Consider the following 26,444-nt stretch of genomic DNA (forward strand, 5'->3'; position numbering starts at 1 on the left):
ACTTACTTCTAGGCTTTATTGACATGTTTTACCTGTAGTTATTACAATCCTTTCCAGCAGTCTCACTTCTGTCATGTTTCAGTATTTCAACAGGGATATATTTCACACATGTGATTTGCTCATCTTCTGCAGCTGTACTTTTCAGCCTGCTGCAGGTTGTGTACTATTATATTACAGGTGGGGCATCTTTATTTCAGACTTTATTTCAGACATTTTCATTTTTCTGTTTGGATTACAGACTGCAACACACTTTTGTAATCAAGCAATACTTGCAAACACTCTTACACTGTTACTTGCACATTTTATTACTTAGTGACTACACTGCACTCTTTTGCTAACTGTCATACTTTTATATTTCTTTACAGTTACTGGGAGAGGATTACTGACCTGCCTGGTGGTGCAACCGCACCAGCCTATCACCATAGGCTCTGCTGTTTGCAGAACGGACACCTGCAGCTGTAATATAAATGAAGTAATATTGGAATACACATCTCCATAATATCAGCTAGTTTAATTTCTTACATACATAATTAAATGTAACTTACTCAGTAGTGGGGCGTTGGGCATTTGCCGGGCCTCCTGGATCCAAAGGTTCAATTGGTCCTGCTTACGTCTCTTCAGGTCCGCATGGTGGTGACGGACCTGCTCACCAGTCCTTGGAATCCCTGTGGCACTGGTGAGATCATGAGCCAACCGGTCCCATGCCTCAGCCCTATATGCTCCCAATAGGACCTGGCCCTGCATGAGTTGGGCCTCATGATTGTGGACTAGCAGCCAGACCATATATCTGGACTCCTCAATGCCCCACCTCTGTGCTCGAAAGCAACTACCCTCACCTACTCCTGACATTCTGGCTGCAAGTTAGTTCTACAATCGTTTATGCTGTGTATTCCCACCTATGGGGCTTATATATGCCGTTTTTCCCGCGCTTATCTGTGATTGGCCATTTTGGAATTGTATCAACTTCACAAAACCTGCTTTGTCATGCTCCACTTTCTATTCATTCCTATATATTTGCTATTACTGCATTTCTAAGTACAGCTGTCATGGCTTAGTGGTTCAGTACCTTGACTATGGTGCATGGTATCCTGGGTTCGAACCTGGCCACTGCTTTTTATATTTTATGACTGTCTAGACAGGCTAGGGGGTGTGTCTTTGTAAAGGCAGTTTTGTTACAGCTTGCTCAACGTTGCCCGTTGGTTAGCTTGTTGGCGCGGCGCGCAGCTCCGCGCAAACGGGTTACGCTAGTTTACGCTTCATTTGGCTGTCAGCATGCATATTACACTCAGCTCAGCTAGGGGCACACAGTTTCAGTGTGTTAAACCACTGCTCACCTACGGGCACTCATTTTACACCTGTTAAACCACTGCTCACCTACGGGCAGATGCACTCACCTTGTTAAACTGTAGCTCAGCTATAGGCACATCTGGCATTTTTTCTTATTTTGTTATCTCACATTTCTTCAAAATAAATGGCCTATTTCATTACATTTTACATAAAATATAATTTTATATGTGTACATATATGTCAGGGACTTGTTTCGTGCTTATTTTACTAAAAATAAAAATTAATGTTGTGGGGGCTTGAACCATGACTGCCTGCTCTTCAGCCGACATCTCTACTGCTACACTATTGCTTTTTGGCTTACTTTGCATAGTTAGTTCTTATATGCTTTTCCACTTACTGCTAACTGTGGCTGAGCTACGGGCACGCCCACGCAAACGAGCGCACTCACAGGCAAACATCTTTACAATTTAAAAAAAATATTTAACATGTTCATTTATATATTTTATGTTCATAGTCTGTGGGGGCATGTGTTGTGTTGTGTTTATTCACATTTCCATGGACTATGTCGTGGGTGTTTACTTTGGGCACTTTTACTCTTCTGGGGGCGTGTCCGCTTGCAGGGCTTGGCCTATGGACACGCCCCCTACTGTCTTCCACGGACCATGTTAGCCTTAGCTGTGATTCAGCATGCCCTCATGCATATGCATGACATGCTGACGTCACACCGTTTAACTGCAGCCTCTGTGTAAGCCTTGTATCTCTTACACGGAGGCTTCGTGAATCCTGCCCACAGTCTAAATAACCTAAGATTGATTTAACTTTATTATCTTTAAATACCAATGGCTTAAACAATTCTAGCAAGAGATCAAATCTACTGAAATATTTAAAACTGAACAAAGCACAAATTGTCTTCCTTCAAGAAACTCATTTCAAAACAAATGACAATTACAAATGGAATCCTAAGGAATATATGATATTAGCTCAATCCACTTATAAGACAAAGACAAAAAGGGTAACAATTTAATGGAAAACAAATGTGATTAACCCAGAAATCAATTATAAGTATGAAGATAAAGAGGCCTTATGGCATTAGTAATAGTTAAATATAATAACAGAATATGGACTCTAGCCAATCTATACTGGTTCCCATGCATTGGAACAGGACATGTTAAAAAAGACTTGGATTTCATTTCCAATAATTATAAAGACAACTTAATATTAGGAGGAGATATTAACTGTATATTTGATATTTCTGAAACTAGAAATAAAAGACCACTGCGTACATCTGCTGAATCAAAAGCTTCAAACAAGTGGGTAGGGTGGCCTAATGGTTAAGGTGTTTGCCTTGCAAACACAATATGCAGGGTTTGAGCCTCACAAGGGATAATTGTCTAGGCTTAAAAATGGCTCACAAGGGCAGTTAGCCTAGTACTAATCTATTTATCTATGTATTTATTTAGAATCATTTCATCTTTTAGATACTTTCATATTTAAAGAAGATAAATCTTTGCTGTTCTCCCATCAAGATAACAGATTTGGTACCCAAACTAGAATAGATAAAATATTTGCTGCCCATGACTTACACTCTAAAATCATTAATTTCTCAACCACTCCCTGTCCCTTTTCAGACCACAATTCATTGATACTAAAACTTCAAAATGGGTACAAACCATTAATTTCTAACTTCAGAATTCCAACATATATAACTAAAATTAAAGAGTTAAAACCCTGATTATTATCTGAATTACAGTTCTTCTTAGATATTAATTACACCACAGAGATAAATAAAATAATTATATGGGACTCATTACAAGCTTACATATATGGTAAAACCCCAACTCGGTATACAAAAAATTAGAGAATCGGATTCTGAATTATTAGATCTACAATCCAAAAATTTTCCAGTAAAAGCTGAAAAAAATCAAAATCATTTGGAGAAGAAAAAGAAAGAAGTATTACACAATAAATACAACAAAATTCTAATACATAAAACTAGTTTAGCCTTAAAAAAACTAAAAATTAATACCTTGGCTACTTCTCCCAAATATCTACATAATTTATCCACAAGAATCAAAATACAATCAAAAGCTAATAACATTAAAAGTATCTTCCATGAAAGGAAAGGGCAAAATGTCTCTGATATAGGTGACATTCTTGATGCCTATAGAAATCACTATATGGAACATTTCCAAAAAGAAAATATACATATTGATCAATTAAATGTAGATGAAAAATGTTCTAATATAAAAAAAAAACAGAAAAATTAAAACTAGATAGGGAAGGACCCATATGCTACAAAGAAGTTACAGATACAATAAAAGAGGGTTAAAATAATAAAGCTTCAGGTATAGATAGCATAATTATGGAAATATATAAACTTTTTCCTTCAAAGATACTATCCCTCTTCCATAAAACTCTGTTAGAAATTCAATCACAAGATTTAATACCGTCCTCTTGGAGATATTCCTTAATTACACCAATCCTAAAGAAAAACAAATCCCCAAACCTCAGTACCTCATATAGACCTATATCATTATTAAATAATGAGTATAAGATATTAATTACAATATTAACTAACAGAATGAAAATACCACTATCCAAAACAATAAATAATGATGTCGCCTCACAGTCAGATGCTGCCCGGTTCGATTCTCAGCTAGAGCGTCTTCTGCGTGGAGACATGCGTGAATGGGCGTACCTTCGTTGAAGGTTGTGCATCAGGGCTGGTAACTTGGCATGTAAAAAATCAACTACCAATCATTAGCGGACCGGAGTTCCGCTGTGGCAACCTCTAACCGGGAATAGCCAAAAGACACAACAACAACAAGACACACACATGACAATATTAAAAGGATAATTTCTCTTATAGATTATATTAATAAAGAAAATAAAGAAACATTCATAATTGGCTTAGATATAGAGAAAGCCTTTGATTCCCTAAATTTGGACTATTTATTCAAAATTCTGGTGTCATTTGAACTTCCTCCTTCCTTTGTTCGTCTACTAAAGAATATATATACAAATAATTTAGCGTATGTTAAGCTTGGTCCTTTCACCTCTGAATCTATACATATAACAAAGGGTACTAAACAAGGATGTCCCATGTCACCAATTCTATATGGTTTAGCTATTGAAATATTGGTAGATTCAGTACGTAATAATACTAAAATCAAAGGAGTAGATGTTTATGAACAATACAATTCTAAAGTAATGCTCTTTGCTAATGACATATTATTAACATTATCCAACACAAAAGAGACATTAGAAAAATTAGATATTTTAACTGACATGTTTTACAGGACTTCAGGACTCCATTTCAATACATCAAAATCAAAATTTTTATTTTTAAATTTAAAAAAATGCAGACGAAGGGGAATCACATTATAGGGAAACAATCTACCTTAAAATATCTAGGAATTGAGGTATGCAAGGATAATAATGAATTAGCCTCAAAAAACTACAATAATATCATCAATACAATTAAAATCTCTGTGGAAAAGTGGAACAAAATAATATTAACATTTGAAGATAGACTGCAATTAATAATAATGATTTTACTATGCAGGATTATATATATACCTTTGGCAATTCAACTGTTACCAGAAAGGAATATACTCAAAGACATAAACTCATGCTTAATAAAATTTTTATGGTTTCCCAAAAGAAACAGAATAGTTTTAATACATCATATCAGACCATAGAAACAGGGAGGATTAAACTTTCCTGATATAGAAACATATATAAAAGCATCAATATCTAAAACAATCTGAGATTGGATAAGTGCAAATTATTCTGCAAATTGGAAAGAATTACTAACTGTAATATCAATAAATGAATTTGATTTACAAAAAAAAAAATTTCAAATAACAGATAAAAACAATTTTTCATGGCACATATTATGTATTAGTATGCAATATACTGTAACATAACTAAGCCCACTAAAACTCATATGATTAATTATTACATTGACTCATTTAAGAAAATTATCTATGCAAATATAGATTTCAAAATCTGGTTTGATTTTTTTTAACATCATAGTTACAAAGAGCTATCCACATAAAATATACAAAGAAATAATTAATTCCTGGGAACAGAAAGGATTTGTTTGTTGGTCTCAATGTATCAAAGAACTAAAAGTTATGGATATGCAAACAATCGAAACAACATACAGAATTCCACATCAACATTGGCTAACTGTGCAAAGCATTCTGACATATTAGCAAGATTTATGCAGAGTAATTAGTAATTCTTCATTTAAAGAAATACCTAAACTTACAAAATACCTATATGAAATCATATATAATGATTATGACATGGGAAATAGTATTTCAACATTTTACAAGATATTGATAAATTATAAAACAACACCCAAATCCTCATATTGGAATTATATAACAAAAGGACACTCATTACAGCTAACTGAAGAAATTAAATCAAATATTTTATTATCAATAAAACATACATCCTTTACATAATACTGGAAAGTTTTTAATTGGAAATGCTTGCACAGAGCATTCTTAACCCCAGATAGAATTACTAAAATTAATTCTTCCACAAAGGGAATATGTTGGAGGTGTGAGCAAATACACAATGCAGATTGCAATCACATTTTTTTCGACTGTGTTAAAATTAAGCCATTTTGGAATGGTATTAAAAACTTTTTACAAGCTTTATCTAAAGCTTTAGTATTATTAAATGTGTACAAAGGTCCTCATTTGAATGAGTCAAATAAGTATCTAGTTTGGACAATATTTGCAATCTCAAGGAAGTGTATAATAAGAAGATGGAATACAAACACAATACTGACTTTGGAAGACTTCTACAGCCTACTGAAGACCACAGCATTGCTGGAAATTAAAATTAAAGAATTAAGCATACATCCAAAGCCATTTATTAACAACCCATGGAAAAAAGTCTAATCATCATGCCATATGGAAAGTATCCCACATCCTCTCATTACATAAAGGTGGGCCATCTACTGAACTCACCAACTTTCGGCCTATTGCGTTACTCTCTCCAATAGCTAAGATAATGGAAAAATGCATTCACAGATAACTACTTGACCACCTCCTCCAAAATAACCTACTTGCCAACGGCCAACATGGCTTCAGGCCATTCCATAGCACAACCACTGCCCTGTTGTCCTTTTCTGACTCCATAAACAAAAATCGTAACAATATTCTGGTGTCATTCAAAGGGGATCCAATGTCTGTCTGCCTGGGGGATGACATGCTGGACAAGCCACGCTGCTTTCGCAGGGCTTGCACCTGTCACCCTGGGCTTCCGGATATTGGCAAAGGCTCTTGCCACCCCATAGTGCCTTTTTAGGCAAGGCTCAAATTCTAAACCTACCACCCTAGAACACCAAAAGGCAGAAGTCTCAATCTCAAGATGCACGATCAAGCCCTTCTCAATATGGAGAACATCGATGTCTGTGCTGTGACAGAAACCTGGTTCAAGGCTCCTGAGAGCACCCCAGCACTAACAGGTTTCACCTCATATCATCAAGGTTGGTAACAACGCCACGATGCATCGGAGACCATCCAGGTGCAATTAACCATAGGCAAGACTGCTCTGCAATTTGTAGCATGTTACAGGCCACCCTCTCAAACTCAGGAAAAGATTCCTGGAGTTCATAAACTCAAATGCCATGGAACAACTAGTCACCATCCTGAAACAAAAAGACCACAGTGAAAAACTTCTCCCCTGAGCCAGTGGTAAACATTACTCAAACCGCTGTATCACTTACAAATGCCTTCTACCAGCACCTACAGGACTGCATGGATCAGGCAATCCCAAACAAAACTAAGACTCTCTGTACCAAAGGCAAACAAGCTCTACAACAAAAGGAGGAAGCTACTACAAGATGACACCTTTGATCATTATAAGTAAAAAACTAAGAGCTCTCATAAAATCATCCATGGCAAATGTTGAGAGAAAAATTGCCAAGGACTCTAAAGACAATCATAAGGCCTTCTTTAGCTATGTTAGAAACCTAGGAGGAAACTCCCAGATATGCTCAGAATTAGTTCAAAATGAATCTACTTTTCTGAAGTACAAGCAAACACAGGACAGATATCCTCCAGAAGGGCCTGATAACTGGTGCCAGAGCCATGGCCTGAAGTTAAGAAAACAAGGTTACCCCTAGCTACCATATAGGTGGCAATCCACTGAGCACAGAAAAGTCATCAGGGACCTGGGGACCCAGGTTGACAGTAGAAAACCTTCTATATCACCCACCTGATCATGAAGGGATTCACATCTAGATCGATTGAGTACAATGCCCCATTCGAATGTATCTGACCAGACACCTGCTGCAGCTTGAAAGGCCCCAAAAGTTCCTCACCAAAAGGATAAAGGGTCTCAAAATATGTGTGACCTGTGCCTGACATATAAGGCCATGTCAAACCCAGATTTGATGAATATGCTTCACCTCAAAAATCTAGATCCCTCAGAACCACAAGACAGATTCATCACCCAGAGACTTCTGGCCTTGTTCAAGAGGAATCTTGACCAATGGATTGAACCTATGAACCTATGAACCTATGAACCTATAACACTTTCTCCTCTGCACTATTTATTGACCTTTCAAAAGCCTTTGATATGGTAAACCACAATATACTTATAGACATACTAAAAGCCCAATCACTTGACCCACAAGCATTACAATGGTTTAAGTCCTACCTGGATAACAGACAGCAAGCAGTCCTCTGGGATAATAATCTTTCTACATCCCTCCCAGTGAATATTGGGGTACCCCAAGGCTCCATCTTAGGACCCCTACTCTTTTCCTTATTTATTAACGATCTTCATACCCAAATTCCTCAAGCCACCTGCATACAATATGCAGATGACTCTACTTTAATTTGTTCAGCCAAGACTATAGACTCTCTCCAATCCCTCACTCAAACTGTATTCAACAATGCTGAAAATTGGTTTACACAACACTGCCTCCTCCTGAACCCCCCAAAAAAACAAAATTACTGCTCTTTGCTCCAACTCTAAAATCACCTCAACTGTACTTCACAATTACCTCAAACAATGGTACTAATATAACCCCTGACACAACAACCCATCTACTAGGAGTAACAACTGATAACAACCTTAACTATGATGACCACATTAGTTCTACAATAAAGTCTGTTAACAAAACAACTAGGCATCCTTTACAGAATCAAACCCTTCCTCACCCCATCAGCCAGAATGACTATTGCCCAGACCCATCTAATTTCTACCCTGTTCTATGCTTCTGTGATATACACCAATCTATCTAAGAACAACCTTACCAAACTTTCCACCAGCTATAATAATATAGCCAGATTTGCCACTGGTACCCCATTTAGAACTCATCACTGTCTCAACCTTAAACAACTGGGATGGCTAGAACTGCAAAATCAACTACTCTGTCAACAACTAGTTATCACCCAAAAGATCCTTTATCACCCTAACAATACCCCTATCCTCACTAATCTGATCACACCATACAAAAATCTTGAAACACTACGCTCAGCAAACAAGCTCCTTGTTGCCACTACTAAGTCAAAAAACAAAGCTGGGGACTCACTTTTCTCCAACACAGTAGGTAAAAACTGGAACTAGCTTCCTACTGAACTATCCACCCTTGCTTCAACTTTCCAATTTAAAAAAACATCTTAAAGAACACCTTAAATCTCCCTGGCTTTGTCCTGCTCTAACCCTGATGGACATCGTATTCCCCTTCTTGCTCTCTCTACACTTCTCTTCCATACTGTTCTTTGAGGCTCACTTTGTAATCTATATAAATAAATAAATAATTATATATTATTTCTTTGTTTATCTCTGTTATTGATATTACCTTCTACCTACTAAATGACTTATTACTATTTTTGTTCTTACCACACAGACAATGTACTGTAACTTGACTAATTACTAAATATTGTATTCTGTGTCACTGCTACTGCTTGGAGCTTTTCTCCCCGGGCCTCTACTGAAAATGGGCATACATCCAGTTAGACTAGCCCGGTTAACAAATGTAAAATAAATAAAAATAAATAAATAAATAAATAAATTGACACTTTACAATAACTGAACAGATATACTCTGATAACAGGATTGTTATACCTATAATGTAATTGTATATATTGAGCTCTGTTATAGTGTCAGGCTGATGTAAATAGTGTACATAGTTATTTAAGATGCTACATACAAATACTATGGCATTTATTCAACTGTATTTGAAAGATAAAACATTTTTTGAGAAAGAAAAAAAGAATCTCCAAGCGACAGACAGTTGAAGAAAACATGGAGAGTGAGGGAGACAAACGATCGTTAGTTTGGAGCATTTCATCCAGAATTTTAACTGAAGATGAATCTTGTGTGCTTAACAAAGGACTGGCATTTATACCTACACAAAGCATGGAGGTAAATAATGCCATTTTAGACCTGAGACTGTTTAGCAGGAATGTTTTATTGAAATTGTTATTTAAAGGCAATGAATGTGACAATTTTGAGAGTTTAAAAAAAACAAGCATTTTTATTCCTCCCAACCACCCACTGATGAATGTTTTCATTAGTTTATGTGAAAAATATATGTTTGAAACCTTCAAACAGAAAAATAATTGTAAAAAACATTTTAACTTAACCAAGAGAGAATATGATGCTTTAAAGTTATTGCAGTCTGATGATAGCATTGCTATTGAACAAGCTGATAAGGGGGGGTAATAGTTACCATGAACAGAAAATGCTATTATTGAACTATGAATGACATGCTGAATGACACTACTGTTTAGGAGGCTATAGATTTGGATAGGATGAATAAAATTCTAGGAAAGTTGCATGTCATTTTGTATGAGAGTATGTTGAACAATAAAATTATGTGGACCTAAATAATTATTTTAAGGTCCCTAACCCCCTGATTCCCAGTATACATGGATTACTGAAAGTCCACAAGGACCCTATATCATGCCCCCCCCCATTAAACCTATAGTCTCCGGCCAAAACTGGTCCACTGAACTTATGTCTGTGAACAATGAAAAATGTTTGAGACCAATGTTCAACAAGAACAATCAAGCTAACCTAACACAAATATACATATTTTAAATAACAAAATTGTACTATGTATCCAAGATTTTATGCCTGTTTCTTTTGCATGAAATGAAATTGTAACGTCTTTTTCTTTTCCACAATTGTACCTGTAACTAATATATGTAAAGCAAACATTTTTGTAACTAAACTATGTAATGTGGAGCTTTTCTCTCCGGGCCTCCACTGAAAACTGGCTCCCTGAGCCCAGTGGACCTCCCCGGTCATCAAACTGGAAATAAATAAAATAATAAATCCAGTGGTGGCTGGTGACTTCAAATCAAAGGGTGGCTGCAGGAGACAGCTGAATGGGTGGGGTCAATGGGAATGGGGTGTGGCCAACTAGAAAGGGGAGGAGCTATGCTCAAAACCACAAAAACTAAATATACTGCCCTGGGTGCCAAACCGTCATTATGAGAGTCCAATCAAGACAAAATGAAGTGTAGAAGAATAAAAATATTTCAATGCATTGACTGCATGACAGCTTAATATCTCGATGGAAACAAAAAAGCTTATGAGGCATGAAAAAATAAATTGCTTTTTTTTAAATACATTAATGGAATGTCAGTCAAAATCAAGTATAAGAAAAACAAGCAGTGCTCAACTCAAACCACTTCTTGCACTGCAGTTCTAATTATAATTTATATTCAGCTGTATTAAAGTACCAAGTAACATGCTGAAAGTAGAAATCTCTGATGCCCCCACTTGTAAAAATGTTCCTTAGCCAAAAAAAGACCTGCTGCCTGACATCTACTTGTTTCATGGGGAAAACATGATCAAAGTAAAAAATGAAAAGCAAACATGAAATAAGCTCAAGATACATTGCTTAAAAGGATTACTGTACAGGCTATGGACCACGCGATTGGCATTCGGTTTACGGATAAAACCTGCAGAGATGACTGGAAGTCTTCAAGTGTAATGAGACTCTTAAAATAATGTAATCCTGTCCTTTATTACAAATACTGGCATATGCATTTCAATACCCAAGGCTTATACATTATCTATTTAAGTATTCTCTACATGGCAACAGAAAGGCTTTCAATGTTGGCAATTCTTTAACAGTATGCTTATTAAAGCTTACTTGCATCTTGCAATCTCAGCCAAGCTTACCTGATGGTCATTAAAGTATTGCTACTTAAACACAGAGCAACAGGCACTTTGAGGAATAAGCATAAATCAACAGTACAAAAAATATGACAGAAACCAGACCATTCTGTAAAAATCAAAGACAGATGAAAAGCCACTCTAGTACTTGTGTCTACCTTGGATGGGGGGGATACTCTGCACATTTACACTGCATAACTACTCCTTGCCTTGCTTCGACACATCCAGAGTCACTACATAGGGGAGTGGGGTGCCACAAGTATGTCACAGTTTGAACTATCTCTGGCTGACTTGTGATGGCCCTGACACATTTGTCATACCTCTCAACCTCAGAGCAAGAAATCTGGACAAAGCCATACAAAGAAATGGGACAAAGGCCCAAAAATAAGGACAATTTTTTAAATATTGCTCTTATAAACTTAGAAAGATTATAGAGGTCTTGCATTAGTATGAATTTTCTGAAGGGTATGAAATCTGAAACTGAAATGTCTGTCATTATTTTCTAACTTCAGTCTTTAATGATTTGTCACTAATTTGCCAAAAAAACACAATTTTATGAAAAATGGACCAAAAATGGGATGTAAAAATATAAAATAGCAACACAATACAGCTGGGAACCTGTAAAAGAAGGGACACTTTAATATTTGTACTGCTAACCTGAGCAGCTGACAAAATAAAAGAATCTACATGAATTTCTGAAATAAAAGTAATCTAACTGATTATTACAGTTATTTCTTAATTATAAACCCTCCATGTTTTCTTCCAAAATTGCTATTTTGCAGAGGGATCATTAGGGGAAGAGCAACATTTTGAGCCAAAATCAGGGACAGTTGAGAGGTTTGGCTATGCCTAATTCTATAAAGCAATTTATTTGCATGTACCTCTCAACCTGTTAATGCAATAAATCTGGACAAGGCCAAATATATTGGGGGAACATATAAACAGTACTAAAACTTGCTCTTGTATAAACTGAGACAGTTGATAGAACAGGTCTTACTTTAGCATGCATTTTTCTGAAGGTTATGAAGTCTGAAACTCAGTGTGTCATTATTTAGTGACTTAATTCCTAAATGATTTGCCAGAAAACCACAAATTTTATGAGGAACAAACCAAAAATAAGAAGCAAAAATCTATTCATTTTTTGAAAATCTGGACAGTTGGGAGGTATGGTTCAGCTGGGACTGCCTAAGTTTTCCACCCTTCCCCCTCACAAAACCATGGTCGAATGGAGCCTCCCCCTGCAGCCATTCCAACGATCCATTACTTGGCTATTTCACTCCATTTACCATAAACACTAATGTGCATACTGATTTACTTCTATGATGATTTGAACTTCATTTGAAAGTTTTATTTTGCATTTTACAGCACAAACACTAAGACATCTGCTAAACAAACTTGGCATTAAAACGTCTCTGCCATTGAAACTCACATTCATTGAAACAAAATTGAAACCCACATTCAAGGAAAATACATTTTACCCATGGCAGATAAAGATTAATTCTGGGCTGTTTTCAAATCATAGGCCCCTTGCATATGAAACATACACGTGTTATTTGATACACCTTCCTATTGCTTTGAACATTTTTCCAGTAAACAATGAAGCAAAACGCATACACCAATGACAAAACTGCCCAATTCAGAACATTTCCATCATAAAAGTCTACTCAAACGTCTACAGTCCACTATTATCAGTAAATATGCACAATTCTACAGTCCACCATTATCAGTAAATATGCACAATCTCTGAAGTAGTAAAAAAGTCATCTAAATAATTCCACGTTTAATAAATCTGTAATGAAGAGGTTGCTGCTAGCAATCACCTTTATATGTCATGGTTTCATCGAAAAATAAAGTGTCTGATGCTCTTGAGGAATAAATTGCCTAAACTACATTAAAATAAGCTAGTAATATTGCAATAGGAAATGGATGGCAAACTGATAACAGGCTCATAGTTAGTATCTTAACTTTCAGTACGGCAGTATTCACCCCTTATGGGAGTAGAACCAACAACCTTCTGCATCAAAAGCAAGTACACAACCTGTTGAGCTATTAGCAATGTGAGCTGACTTAGCATAACCAGCACTAAACTTCTCTTCCCCTGCAGCTCTCAGCACCTTGTAAAATCTACTCAATACTCAACTGCATCTCAACTTCACAGCACAAGAAATCTGGAAAAAGCCAAATTTATTGGGGTGGGTCAAAAGGGCAAAAACCAGGGACACATTAAACATTGCTTGTATAATCTTGGAAAGCTGCTAGAATAAAATACTGTGTTGCCACCATACATTTTACTGCCAAGGTCCCTGTGCAAAAGAGTCAGAACAACATACCACTATGCCAAATCACCTGCTTTGTGAAAGAAAAATGCTGTGTTACCACCATACATTTTACTGCCAAGGTCCCTGTGCAAAAGAGTCAGAACAACATACCACTACACCAAATCAGCTGCTTTGTGAAAGAGAGGAAGACTGAAACTTAAATGGCTATCATTTAATGAATTCAGTTCTCACCATAGCTGTAAACCACTTAGCACAAAACACCTGGACAAACCCAGTAATGAGGGAATACAGCCCTCAAACATATTCAGTGAATTCACTTCTTGCCATAGCTGTCAACCTTAGCACAAAAAACCTGGACAAAGCCAATAACAGGGTAATACAGTCCCAAAAATAAGGACAAATTTCAAATAGTCATCTTATAAACTTAGAAAATTGCTGTAATAAAAGGTTGTGTTACTATATATTTATTGCTAGAATAAAAAGTTGTTGTATTATGTATTTTCTGAAGAATATGAAGTCTGAAATTCAAATGCCTGTCAATTTTACTTATGATGAACAAAAACAATTTTCAGCAGAGGCCCAGGGAGAAATGCTGCAGACACATGTCTTTGTAAAATGGCAGGACACCAGAGCAAATCCACACAAACACAGGGATAAGATGCAGACTCCACACAGAAGGCACCCCAGCCAAGAATCAAACCAGAAAACCTATAGCTGTGAGGCAACAATACTGCCACTGCATGACTGCACCATAAAATATGTATTCGCTAACAGCCACAGATCATCCACCCATCACTGTTCTTGTCCCTCCCTGTCTTCAGTCTTTAAAATGCACCTACCAAACAGAATCTTAAGATCTAACAATCAAAACCTACTAGAAGTTCATAAACCTTCCCATCCCCAGGCAAACACCTACTATCCCCACCATCCATGAATGCTCTTGCTCTCACCCCTCATAAACATAAGATTACCTCACTTTACCTAACAAATCTTATGTGCCTACTGAAAACCACTCCATATTGTTATATATCATGACTATCTTATCATGTTTACCTCACATTAATCTTCATTGTATTGTAGTGTTTTGAATGCTTGTAAATTTTGACCATAATGCCAATGGACTATCCTGGTAAACCAACTGCAAATAAATAAATAAATAAATAAATAAATAAATGTAAGGAATTAAACATTCATAAACCTGAAGTCTGAAATTCGAATGCCTGTCAATTTTATTTAACATTTGTTAATCAGGACAGTCTGACTTGGAACAAAAAAACAATTTTCAGCAGAGGCCCAGGAAGAAATAATGCAGACATGTCTTTGTAACATGGGAGGACACAAAAGCAAACCCACACAAACACAGGGAGAAGATACAGACCCCACAAAGAAGGCACCCCAGCCAAGAATCAAATCTGAGAACCTGCAGCTGTGAGGCAACAATGCTACCACTGCACCATCAAATATCAAGCATTGCAACATTTACAAACCACAGATATTATGAGGAACAGATCAGATCAAATATGAGGCAAAAATCTGCAATTTTTTACAAATGGTGGTGGGTAGGGAATTCAGGTCTTTAACACCTGCATACAAGGTACAGGGTTCAAGCCTGAGGTATTCCCTACCACACCACTATGAGTCTAACCAGCAGTATATTGCACTTGGGGCATTTTCACACACACACACACACACACACACACACACACACACACACACACACACACACACACACACACACACACACACACACACACACACACACACACCCCTTGTAGCAAACCATACATCCAAATCCCTGTCCACACACTAACCTGTAGTAGATCTTGTAGCAAACCACTCCAAATCCCTGTCTGCAAACCACCATAAATCCAAATCCCTAAGCTATGAAAACCTGCACAAATACAGACCTCGCCCATCATGAGAGCTTCCCTGATGAGACCCCTGCCCATCGCAAGATCTTCCCCCGATGAGACTGCAGCAAACTCCAGACAGCTGATGTCGCAGTCCGACCCCGACATGTTTTCCCAGCGAGTTCTAGGACAGTCTATGCAGTTTAAAACTGCTTAGACTTCTGGGAGCTCCATTCTTCATGTTTCCCAGTCAGGACTGCTGCTGAGACACTCTGCGCATGCTCCAGACTGTCTCAGCATCAGTCCGGACTAGTGCGCATGCGCGAAAGTCTGTGATTTTTTAAATTTTTTTTTCTTTTCATTTTATTCTTTATTTAACAGTTGAGGGGGGTGCAGTCCGGCAGCCCAATAGCACGGGCCGCCCCTGAATAAATCATATTTTAAGGCACTCTAGATATTTTCTGGAAGATTTATTTCACCATGTACAACAACATGGGATTGATAAAGCAACTTCAATGGTAACTTTAGAAGTACATTCATGGTTCACCTTGATACCCAATGACATAGGTATAGATTTCTTGAGACAATATTTACTGTGTGATAAGACTTATGAGAATAAGAAAGCTAATGTTTTATGTCTTTTAATGGAACTAGTATTGACCAACAATGTGATGCTTTTTGACCATGAACAATATTTGCAGAAAGACGGTGTGGCTATGGACACTCCTACTGCAAATAGTTATGCCAACGTGTTCATGGTCTCATGGGGGAATGAATATATCCTTCAGAAGGACATGTGGCATCAGATTGTATTCTACAGAGGCTTTGTGGGCAATCTTTTTATGCTATAGGAGGGTGACCAAAAAGAGTTGTACTTGTTCCATGAAACTATAAATAATAGCACAACTTTTTTTTAAATTTGATTTGAAATATTCATATGATGAAATGGAGTTCCTAGACATTTAGATTTATAGGGACCAAATGGGGAGTTTGCATGAAAAGTTTTAGTAAGGCATGTTATAGGAATGCTTTACCCCACAAAGAGAGTATGCATCCTAAATATATATTCAGAAACATTGTCAAGGGACAGGCCCTGAGAATCTCAAGGTTAACAGCTGATGATGGAGAATTCAGCAATGAGTTACTTGAATTTAGAGAGAGATTAGGGGAGAGAGGATATGTTGACCGCAATACAAACCAGATTTTGAAAAACATCAGTCTGGAGGGGAGATACTTAGAGGCCATATTTTTCATCAGACAGGAATAGGAATACAGTGGATAGACGTTATGAGAGAAAGTTTGTACGGTTTCCTACATACTTTACTAGAGATACTGATACAGTCACCAATATTATTAAAAAACACTGGCCCATATTGGCACATAATCATGAAGTTAGGAATATAGTGGGAGATAAACCAAATTTCCTGTTCAAGAATAAGAACTCCCTTAAAAGATTATTGTACTACCCCAAGACTGATACACAGAGAAATCATGACAGCAATGGACAAGGCACTGCTCCTTGCAATAATTGAAATCAGTGCAGATATATAGACACAACTAACAGGTTTAGACATCCAGACATAGGGACAGAGACCAGGTTTAATGTAACAGCAGATTGCAATACTATGAATTTGGTGTATTTAGCTATATGTGATGCTTGTTCAGCTTACCATATAGAGAAATGAACAGGAAATTCAGATTCAGGATAAGAGAACATCTGATGCATACCAGAAATGGGACATTAACAAATGCTTTAGCCAAGCACGTCAGTTCAATGGGATTCACGTACATTTTCAAATTCTTAGCAGTTGAGAGGATCTGGGTAAATGAATGAGGGGGTGATATAGTTAACCAGACAGAAACCTCAGAGACTAGCTGGATAATTAGGCTGAGGGCTGATAGGGGCATGGGACTGAATGACAGGTTTCCTTTCAAACCCATTTTGAAGAACAGGAAACTTTTTAAATAAAATATGCCTTTTTTTATTTATCAAGAATAATGTTTTATATACATTCAAGTATTTTTAGATATATTACATATGTTTTATTGTGTTTATGTATAGAGTTTATGGTGGTTTAGTCGTGTTTTATATGAGATGTTGATTTTTTTTTATACAGAAAGCTTTAACTATGTGGGTATTGCTTTAAATTGTTGTTCATTGTTGACTGGCTGTTGAATGACGTGATGTAGCGTATATATAACACAGCACCAACTTAAACAGTGTTATGGTCTGATGAAATGATGTGCTTCACCACAAAAGCGCTAACCTGAATAAAATCTTTTGGTCTTTGACATCGAGTTGGGATCAGTGATTTCATATGCTGTTGGCTGGTTCGTTGGATACTGTTTGTGAAAATTCGGTCTGCCTTGTTCTTCAACAGACTTTTTATCCTAGTTCCAACCATATTTGTGTTTGTTGATTTAAAATAAACATATCATGTCAAATATTTTTATTTTTATTTTTTTAACATTTGTTTATCAGGAAAGTCCAACTTGGAACAAAGCCAATTTTTAGCGGAGGCCCAGGGAGAAACCCTCTAGACACATGTCTTTGTAACGTGGGAGGAAACCAGAGTACCCATAGAAACTCACACAAATGCAGGGTGAACATGCAGACTCCACACAGATGGCACTCCAGCCAAGAATCGAATCAGAGAATCTCTTGCTGTGAGGTGATAATCCTACTGCAGCACTAGAAGAAAACCAATGGTTTATAAGTACTGGAGCAGAAGATCTTACATCAAAAAAGGGAATCTGGGCTTTATCTATAAGATGCACAGCAACAATCCTTGTAGAATATGAGGCTAGCAGTTAAGGTAAAAGGTAAGGTATGTAAAATGTCAAAAATTGGGTGTGCATGGAGGGAGGGAGATGTACGCTGCAAGGTGTCTAGCAGAGCAGCAGCAAAGGTGAGGAGGGCAGAAAAGCTACAAACTGAAAAGGGTTTAGCAGGTGGAATCAGGTGGGGGAAAACAGGATTTTCTTATAAATGTACTAGAAAAGAGAAAGGAGGTCACACACCTAGATATGCTGATCAAGGATGGGGGGCGGGATCACATACTACTGGGAAAAAAGCAGAGGTACTGAATGAATAGTTTGTACTGTTTTTCTCTAAAGGAAAGCAAAGGGAGGGGGTGCCTTGCTAAGATGGAGGCAGAATCTGATAGGGAGAATAACGGCGTATACAAGGAGAGAAGAGAGTCGGGGGCAAGGGAATTGAATGTTGTTTGGCAAAGTAAAACATTGGGGCCAGACTGGTTACTTCATAAGAGTCATTAGGAATCTGGCCAGGATTCTGGCAAATCCCCTAGAAGAGCTCTTAGGCTGAACTACGGCCTGTGTAGAAATGCCTGAGGCCTGGGGGGCAGTTAAGTCTGGTGCCCACGGAGAAGGAGGATGTGGGAGAATCTGGGGGTCTGCTGACCAGTAAGAAGAACTGCTGGCATCCTGTGTAATATGCCAGGTGTCATCCCCTCTTAAACTGAGGTCCAAAAGCCATATTGCTTCTACATAACAACACTTTGCTATCTTTAGTACACTGTCTGAAACACATTAAAAGAACTGTAGAAAAGAGCTTTACTAACTTATTGCTATGTAGGGGCCTAGTAGTTAGTAGAAAATGTAAATATGTGACACTGCTGTCATAAGGTTTACATTGCCATTTGAAAATGTATCTTCAGACAAATGAAATGTGCATTCAGTCTCCTTAATTCCTAGAATTTAGCTAACTAAAAAATATTTAGTGATCTTGTTAAATTTGTACAATGGAACATATAGCAAGCCTAAATTAGCTTTATGTATATATCAAGATATTGATTTAAACAAGCTGATATTGATCTTCTAATCCTGTGTGAAACCTAGGTACGGCACGACTTCTAAAATCTTTTTTTTTTCTTTCCTTACTGTAACCCTGTATGCATGGACTAGCCACGGTTTACAAATGGTACAGGATGGTTTCTTAAGTAAATGTTAAAGGGTTGTCTGTTTCCCTTTCAGTCACTTTAGTCGAAATCAATAAATGCTTTTCACAACCCACACAATCTGACAAAACATATTTTTGTTTCTGAGTGACTTTATTATCAAAACTTTGGGTCTTCATAAGGATAGCATGGTTGGTTGCTTATTGTATTTCACCTAATCCAAACTCTTCAGCCATTCACTTTTTCTCACAATTACTGCTCTGGACTCAGTTTCTCAATCTCTCAGTATCCTCATTTGAAATATTTCCTTAAATTCATAGAAATGGAAGAAATAATAAGGAATCTGCACATCTATTGATCTCCTACACAACTCTTACAACTAATGGATAAAGCCTGGTTTTGTTGCAAAAAGAGATCCTTCCTTTGTGGCATGGCTGTAATATAGTACTTTAAGAAATGAAGACTAAAATGCCAACATGAGTCAGAAAACTCCTATCTGACCATGCAGTGTTCGTAATAGAAGTCATCTTTCTGCCCAAAGGTTTTTAAAAAATAATTCTTAAACCGGAACCCTGGACGTGGCATCTGTAAAGTGGGTTAGGTTTAAACTCTTTGGATTCAGTTTCCCAGTCAATGTTGTTGGCTGGAAATCTCTAGCAGTGCAGTTTGTATTGACAAACAAGCAGTGAGTCTGTGTAAACGTTTATCTTTTCTTGTTGTGAACCGCAGTTATAAGTAAGGGCTGTGCAGGTAAACACTTAAATCCATCCGCGTTTCGCAGGTAAACACTTAAATCCATCCGCGTTTCTCATATTCAAATCTTCTTCTTCACATTTTCATTTTGAAACTTCTCACCTAAACAAATGTAGTCATTCTTGACGGTCTCTTCCAAATTATGTTGAGACTAACAGCACAATGGATCTTTCCCTCAATTTCTAAAGCTAGTTAAAACACTTTGTTACTTACCCTGTTTGTTACCAGTTTAATCTGTCTCTGCACTGGCGTATTTCCTTCTTCTGAAGCACCAAACCTGCTAATGTGTCCTCAGACTACCAGACTACAGAGGTAATGACTTCTGGGCTGGCTGTCCTTGTCAGGTTGAGTGGCATTGGAAAGGTACTTTACCACAACCTAAGTAGTAGCATAACTTTAACCTATGGCATAGTATTCAGACTACCTTACTGAAAATGATCACTGCTTGGTTGATTGCCTACGTACTGGTGTTTTCTTTAAAATCCTAACAAAGGTTTTAAGGCCTTTGATTTTATTTATAACAAACTCTTGGCTGAATCTCCACTAACTTCACTCCAAGAACTGTCTCCTGGTTTCAAGGTTATCTAACGTTTGCTCAAAACAGATTTAGAGTCAACCTGAGTTATCTCCAGTCTGTTTCCTGAAAAGCTAGTGCTAACCAGTGATATTCACCATTTTCATAAACTCACTCACTCACTCACTCGCTCGCTCACTCACTCACTCACTCACTCACTCACTCACTCACTCACTGCCTTCTGCTATATTCCAAACACTTCTTGTGTACTGATGAAATTATGTTCAAACCCCTGCTGTTACCTTATCATCAAACCAAATGCAAAGAAGGATGTCAAAACATCCTCCCTTAGCAGGTAATAAGCATTGATTTTCAAATGGAAGAAAATCCAAAGGAATGCCAGTTAATACCTCCAGCAGATTAAAATCAGTGTCACTTACCAAGGAATTCTTCTCCTAGCAAGTGATTAATTTTCAGATGGTTGTCTTCTAAATATGTGTTTTCCTAAACCCTACAATTGCTATCTCTAGACATTTCTACTATCTAAAACACAAACTCAATCACACTTTCTTTAACTACTGTACTTTTATGTACATGTCTTGTCTTTTTCTCAAAGTAAGATTGATCATTGTCCAAGGCATTTTATGAGCACAGCCATAATATGGCCTGTGTCTTTTAGCTAATGCCTTCAATAAAAACTATTGTGCCATGCAATTCATCTAAAACCAAATCTGTAGATTTACTGTGCTCCACTCAGATATAATCGTCAGAGTATAACCATTTTAGAGACAACTACATCCACATAAAGGAATGCTCTGACTTTCTACATTTCTTTCAACTCTTCCATATGGTTCTGAATTTTCATCTCTTTCCTCATCTTACCTTAGTATCGTACCGAACATAATGCCTTTCTCTCTCCGGTGTTGGTCTATTAGAAAACGAGTACTTGAGGTAATATCAGACCCACTTGTACCATCCTCCTATGCTTCTTAAGTAATTGTGCCCCATATCTGTCAGAAACTGTGAGACCATTAAGGAATTTATAGCTAAACTCTTCCTGACCCTTAAAGAAAGGACAACTTGTACAAACTTCTCCCAAACCTCATTATCTAAACTTTACTATAAATTGCTTATCTAACAGCGTGCCACTGTCACTGTCTTGTAATGTAGCTCCAATTAAAGAGCACCACTGTTTTGGTAGTTCCTGACAGCACCAGGGAGTAATGGGTACTTATATGCAATTCACTGTCTGTGTAGTATAACGGTTTGACTTTTTACTATGTTCATTGTTATTTAGTCTATGTGCTACTTTTATTGCAGGTTTGCATAGATTTTTGCTTTAGATTAGTGATGTCCATCTGCTGACCAGTGCATGCATCAGTGTTGTCCATCTGCTGACCAGTGCATGCATCAGTTATGTATCTGTGATCTTCTCTACTCAGTGGCTGAAATGGATCTTTACGGATCAGTTCCTTACCCAGGATGTCAAACTAGTAAACAATAAATAAACGAAGAATTTCAGACTAAAGCAGCTGCAGCATTGTGCATATACTAAGGCGATGGAGTTATAAACCTTAGCTAAATTAGAAAATATTTGCACCAAGCATTTTAAAACATATATAGACTGTCCACAATGTTAAGTATCTGTTCAAGCTAACATTAATAAATCTAATATTTTTTCCCACAAAATATTTTTACTTGTTTATACTTTGTGGAACAGGTTTTTATCCCGTTAGGATGGCGGCCTCTTTTCAGGGGAGATTCGAGGTGGTATTTATACTACAAGGAAATATTTAGCCAGGTTATTCTCTTCTTTTCAATAGGTGCCATGGGGTCTTTTACATCCAGGTGAGACATGATCACCTCAAGCCATGGGGTCTTTTACATCCAGGTGAGATATGATCACCTCAAGCCATGGGGTCTTTTACATCCAGCTGAGATATGATCACCTCAAGCCATGGGGTCTTTTACATCCAGGTGAGATATGATCACCTCAAGCCATGGGGTCTTTTACATCCAGGTGAGATATGATCACCTCAAGCCATGGGGTCTTTTACATCCAGCTGAGATATGATCACCTCAAGCCATGGGGTCGAGATATGATCACCTCAAGCCATGGGGTCTTTTACATCCAGGTGAGACATGATCACCTCAAGCCATGGGGTCTTTTACATCCAGGTGAGATATGATCACCTCAAGCCATGGGGTCTTTTACATCCAGGTGAGATATGATCACCTCAAGCTGACAGGACCCTCGTGTAATGTCTCATGCAAAGTAAGACATATTCAGGAGTATAGCACCCCCTTATATTACCAAAGGAAGACGTATTCAGGAGTATAGCACCCCCTAATATTACCAAAGAAAGACATATTCAGGAGTATAGCACCCCCTTATATTACCAAAGGAAGACATATTCAGGAGTATAGCACCCCCTTATATTACCAAAGGAAGACATATTCAGGAGTATAGCACCCCCTAATATTACCAAAGGAAGACATATTCAGGAGTATAGCACCCCCTTATATTACCAAAGAATACATATTCAGGAGTATAGCACCCCCTTATATTACCAAAGGAAGACATATTCAGGAGTATAGCACCCCCTAATATTACCAAAGGAAGACATATTCAGGAGTATAGCACCCCCTAATATTACCAAAGGAAGACATATTCAGGAGTATAGCACCCCCTTATATTACCAAAGGAAGACATATTCAGGAGTATAGCACCCCCTTATATTACCAAAGGAAGACATATTCAGGAGTATAGCACCCCCTAATATTACCAAAGGAAGACATATTCAGGAGTATAGCACCCCCTTATATTACCAAAGGAAGACATATTCAGGAGTATAGCACCCCCTTATATTACCAAAGGAAGACATATTCAGGAGTATAGCACCCCCTTATATTACCAAAGGAAGACATATTCAGGAGTATAGCACCCCCTAATATTACCAAAGGAAGACATATTCAGGAGTATAGCACCCCCTTATATTACCAAAGGAAGACATATTCAGGAGTATAGCACCCCCTTATATTACCAAAGGAAGACATATTCAGGAGTATAGCACCCCCTAATATTACCAAATGAAGACATATTCAGGAGTATAGCACCCCCTTATATTACCAAAGGAAGACATATTCAGGAGTATAGCACCCCCTAATATTACCAAAGGAAGACATATTCCAAAGGAAGACATATTCAGGAGTATAGCACCCCCTAATATTACCAAAGGAAGACATTTTCAGGAGTATAGCACCCCCTTATATTACCAAAGAAAGACATATTCAGGAGTATAGCACCCCCTAATATTACCAAAGGAAGACATATTCAGGAGTATAGCACCCCCTAATATTAACAAAGGAAGACATATTCAGGAGTATAGCACCCCCTTATATTACCAAAGGAAGACATATTCAGGAGTATAGCACCCTCTAATATTACAAAGGAAGACATATTCAGGAGTATAGCACCCCCTAATATTACCAAAGGAAGACATATTCAGGAGTATAGCACCCCCTTATATTACCAAAGGAAGACATATTCAGGAATATAGCACCCCCTTATATTACTACAGGAAGACATATTCAGGAGTATAGCACCCCCTTATATTACCAAAGGAAGACATATTCAGGAGTATAGCACCCCCTTATATTACCAAAGGAAGACATATTCAGGAGTATAGCACCCCCTTATATTACTACAGGAAGACATATTCAGGAGTATAGCACCCCTAATATTACCAAAGGAAGACATATTCAGGAGTATAGCAAGGAAGACATATTCAGGAGTATAGCAAGGAAGACATATTCAGGAGTATAGCACCCGCTTATATTACCAAAGGAAGACATATTCAGGAGTATAGCACCCCTTATATTACCAAAGGAAGACATATTCAGGAGTATAGCACCCCTTATATTACCAAAGGAAGACATATTCAGGAGTATAGCACCCCTTTATATTACCAAAGGAATACATATTCAGGAGTATAGCACCCCTTATATTACCAAAGGAAGACATATTCAGGAGTATAGCACCCCTAATATTACCAAAGGAAGACATATTCAGGAGTATAGCACCCCTAATATTACCAAAGGAAGACATATTCAGGAGTATAGCACCCCTAATATTACCAAGGATTATATTACCAAAGGAAGACATATTCAGGAGTATAGCACCCCTAATATTACCAAAGGAAGACATATTCAGGAGTATAGCACCCCTTATATTACCAAAGGAAGACATATTCAGGAGTATAGCACCCCCTAATATTACCAAAGGAAGATATATTCAGGAGTATAGCACCCCCTTATATTACCAAAGGAAGACATATTCAGGAGTATAGCACCCTTATATTACCAAAGGAAGACATATTCAGGAGTATAGCACCCCTTATATTACCAAAGGAAGACATATTCAGGAGTATGGCACCCCCTTATATTACCAAAGGAAGACATATTCGGGAGTATAGCACTCCCTAATATTACCAAAGGAAGACATATTTGGGAGTATAGCACCCCCTTATATTACAAAGGAAGACATATTCAGGAGTATAGCACCCCCTAATATTACCAAAGGAAGACATATTCAGGAGTATAGCACCCCCTTATATTACCAAAGGAAGACATATTCAGGAGTATAGCACCCCCTTATATTACCAAAGGAAGACATATTCAGGAGTATAGCACCCCCTAATATTACCAAAGGAAGACATATTATACTACCAAAGGAAGACATATTCAGGAGTATAGCACCCCCTAATATTACCAAAGGAAGATATATTCAGGAGTATAGCACCCCCTAATATTACCAAAGGAAGACATATTCAGGAGTATAGCACCCCCTTATATTACCAAAGGAAGACATATTCAGGAGTATAGCACTCCCTAATATTACCAAAGGAAGACATATTCAAGAGTATAGCACCCCTTATATTACCCTGCAGGGTCAGGTATTGATCTACCTGGTATGCGAATAGAACCCACAGCCTTCTGTACCAGAGTATGTGACCTGTTGCACCACTGACACTACAGTGTGACATAAAAGTCATAACTTCCAATTTTCAAATGTAATACATTTATGAAAATAGTATAAATAAAATGGAATGAAATAAAAGTAAATAAACATTTTTGGTGGGGGAGCGCCACACTACCACTCTTATTAAAACTGTTGGGGTAAACTACCTCAAACAAATGCAAACCTGGTATTGATAGAAAAGCAAGTATTTCTTATGTCTCCAATACAATGTGACCATGGTGTTAGCATATATTATGCAGGAAAATGTGGGATTCAGGGCTCAACCTTTAAACTCAAGATACAGGGTAGTACAAGCCCCTTTAAAATATTGGATGTTGTTTAATTTATTCATCTTTACAAAGAATGGCATAACTCAACTTTAATTTGTATATGTTAGCATAATTAAATCAGCAATAAAAGATTTGCTATTGTAGTACTTTAGCATTTATCAGGTAACATTGCAGATTGCAACTGTTTATTCTCTTTTACATTATTGCAATGTTATTGTTTACAGACTGGGATATTCTGGAATTTTATGGACTGTGTTGTTTATATTTTGTCACCATCTTCCTGTCCTTGCTCCTTCCACAGTTTTTAATTACAGTCCGATGTATCCAGCTACTAATCTTTGCAGAAACTGTGACTTTCACTTGATTT

Source organism: Protopterus annectens, chromosome 3.part1, assembly GCF_019279795.1.
Source record: "Protopterus annectens isolate FY-2018-M chromosome 3.part1, PAN1.0, whole genome shotgun sequence".
Taxonomy (NCBI): Eukaryota; Metazoa; Chordata; order Ceratodontiformes; family Protopteridae; genus Protopterus; species Protopterus annectens.